The 2,620-nt window shown below is 43.0% G+C and overlaps 1 non-coding gene across 1 annotated transcript; it reads right to left on the minus strand.

The window, feature by feature from the left end:
- Positions 1-2,113: 2,113 nt before the first annotated feature.
- TRNAY-AUA (transfer RNA tyrosine (anticodon AUA)) lies at positions 2,114-2,185 on the minus strand. Its single transcript has one exon. It is a non-coding gene; the product is annotated as a tRNA-Tyr (tRNA).
- Between the last annotated feature and the right edge of the window lie 435 nt (positions 2,186-2,620).

The raw sequence follows: 2,620 nt of genomic DNA on the forward strand, positions 1-2,620 counted from the left end.
TTCTTGATGGGCTGCTAATGTTGCATAATTAGATGATGTATCAGAGTCTGTAGAAGCCCAGCAGCAACTCTGAAGTGGCTTTTCAAACAGAGCACATCTGTTAGTCAGGAAGATGACATGTGTCTTGGGGCTTGGCAGAGGCTCCATTAGCATCCTCTGTCCAACACACACCTCAGACTCCAGTTGATCTGAGGGCATAAGGGTCAGAGGAGGGTGGCCCACAACCTAGATGAGCTGCAGGACTTCTTTAGTGATGAGCCCAGCTCTTAGCAGATCAGGTAACTCACAGCTATCAGTTTCCACTACTTGGAATTGGTTTGGTTGTCTTCCAGCTCGTATTTTTGAATACCAGGTGCTGAAAAGTCAATATTTCATTGTAAATATACTTTTTGCTGGAGATACTTTATCATTCCTTCCTGGATTGTCCTCTCAAATAATTCTTTAGCTTCAGGAAACTTTCTTCTATTACTTTCATTCTCAGGCAATCCTGAAGGAGAGAGGTCAATGTTCATATTTTCTTATAACTCTCCTCTAGCCCCTGCATCTTTCGGTTTACTATTTCCCTGTTTAAGACATAAGTTTCCAGCTTCAGTCTCCCTACAGTGGCTCCACTCGGTCTCTAGGATCTGCTTTTTAATAGGTCAAAATCATCTACCCTCAGATATTCTTGTACCAGAAATTGTATCCCTCCTTTCAAAGGCCATTAAAGCTTACCTATACTCTTCCCGCTCTTGGGGTCACTAGTATACAGTGAGGTGTTTGGATAATGTGTGAGGTGTGCCTACAGAATGTCACTTCTGTTTCTCAGTCCTTCTTCCTGTCCTTGGTTTTGGCAAGCTGCTGAATTATCCTGTGTAGAATTGTTTTCCTCCCCTCATCCCATTGTGCTAAACAGTGTTCTTGTGAACACTTGCTCCCCAGTTATTACTAGGAAATGTTCTGCCAATAGTTGTGACCTTTTTCACAGTTAATCTTAGACTAGACAGTAGCTTAAGTGTCTAAATACAGGTTTCTGACTATCACACTGCCAAACTGAGACCTTATATCACTTATATGATCCTTTCTGACCAATTTCCTTCTCCAGTCCTCTTAAAACTTGGTAACCTGGGGCTGATGCCATTGCTATAAGAATATTTAACAGTCTCAGCTTGGATTTGGGATCATAAATTTATGTAACAAATTGTAGGATTCTATCCAGAGTCAATAAGAGTCCCAGGATTTTGCAGAGAAGGTAATCAGTTCTCATAACACCGTGATGCACAGGTCCAGTCTGACTAGGTTGCAGGCCCGCCTTTAGGATCTTCTCCTAAGCGGGCTTTGTCTCCTAGGCATCCAGGCGGCTCTGGGCAGTAGTCTGTGGTACTTGAGTAGCTTCTGGCAAGACGAGGCCCTGGATATGGGAAATACTCCACATGATTGGCTTCAAAAGTTGACCTTCTGCTGGATAACAATCCAGGTGCATGTAAATTAGCAACTTCGGCTGCCAGTGGTGTTTCAGCTTGAAGAATCAAAGACAGATCCTATTGCTACTTCTGAATCACAGGAAATCAGCTAGAACGAAGAGTGAGGCAGATTCCAGTCAGAATCTGCTGCCGAGTTCCCTGCTACTGTGAGGCAACTGTATGTAGGGTACAGGCAGTGTCAGTATGTGCTAAGTCACTTCAGTCATCTCTTTGCAACGCTATAGACTGTGACCCGCCAGGCTCCTCTGTCCATGGAATTCTCTAGGCAAGAATACCAGAGTGGGTTGCCATGCCTCCTCAAGTCAGTCAGTGTCAGGAAGTGAAGCAAAATTCTCTATCCAGGAAAGCTATGTCTTACTGGATCTTGTGAAGGACTTAAGAGCAGATAATTTAATTGCCTGAACACCCTAAGTCTGGCATTTGTGTTCTTTCATACTAGAAAGCCTGAACTTGGGTCATGAAAAGGTGTACCTTATATATGTACCAATAATGCAAGCAACATATATTGGCTCTGGGCACCTCAGTACCTTTAGAGGTTGAAAAGTGAAAGTGAAATCACTTAGTCATGTCTGACTCTTTGCGACCCCATGGACAATAGCCTACCAGGCAAGAATAGTAGAGTGGGTTGCCATTTCCTTCTCCAGGAGATCTTCCCAACCCAGGGATTGAACCTGGGTCTTCTGCATTATAGGCAGACGCTTTACCGTCTGAGCCACTAGGGAAGTCTTTAGAGGGTGAGGGTGGTAACGTTTTATCTAACCGCTATAGATGACTGTAGTAATAGAATATCAGCCTAGAGACTGCAGTCCAAAGTTTCCTATGGGCCGAGTTTGAACTTAAGGCTTTGGCTAAAGACCTGTGGATCCATATTCCATTCTGCTTCCTGTTCCCTGTTTATACCTGTATCTTTGGTATTAAAGATTACCTTTTTATAAGTTTTTCTCTAAGTTGAATTTCAGCTTCCATTGTTCTATAGATGCCATTGATTCTGTTTTTCTATTCTAATGTCTTATAAGGAAATATTAATGATACAGCTAAAGCTTAAAACATTTTCTGTTCAGTTGCTCAGTCGTGTCTGACTCTTTGTGACCCTACAGACGGTGGTAAGGTTTCCCTGTCCGTCACCAACTCCCAGAGCTACTCAAACTCACATCTAT

The sequence above is a fragment of the Capricornis sumatraensis genome, chromosome 2 (genome assembly GCF_032405125.1).
Source record: "Capricornis sumatraensis isolate serow.1 chromosome 2, serow.2, whole genome shotgun sequence".
In the NCBI taxonomy this organism is placed as follows: domain Eukaryota; kingdom Metazoa; phylum Chordata; class Mammalia; order Artiodactyla; family Bovidae; genus Capricornis; species Capricornis sumatraensis.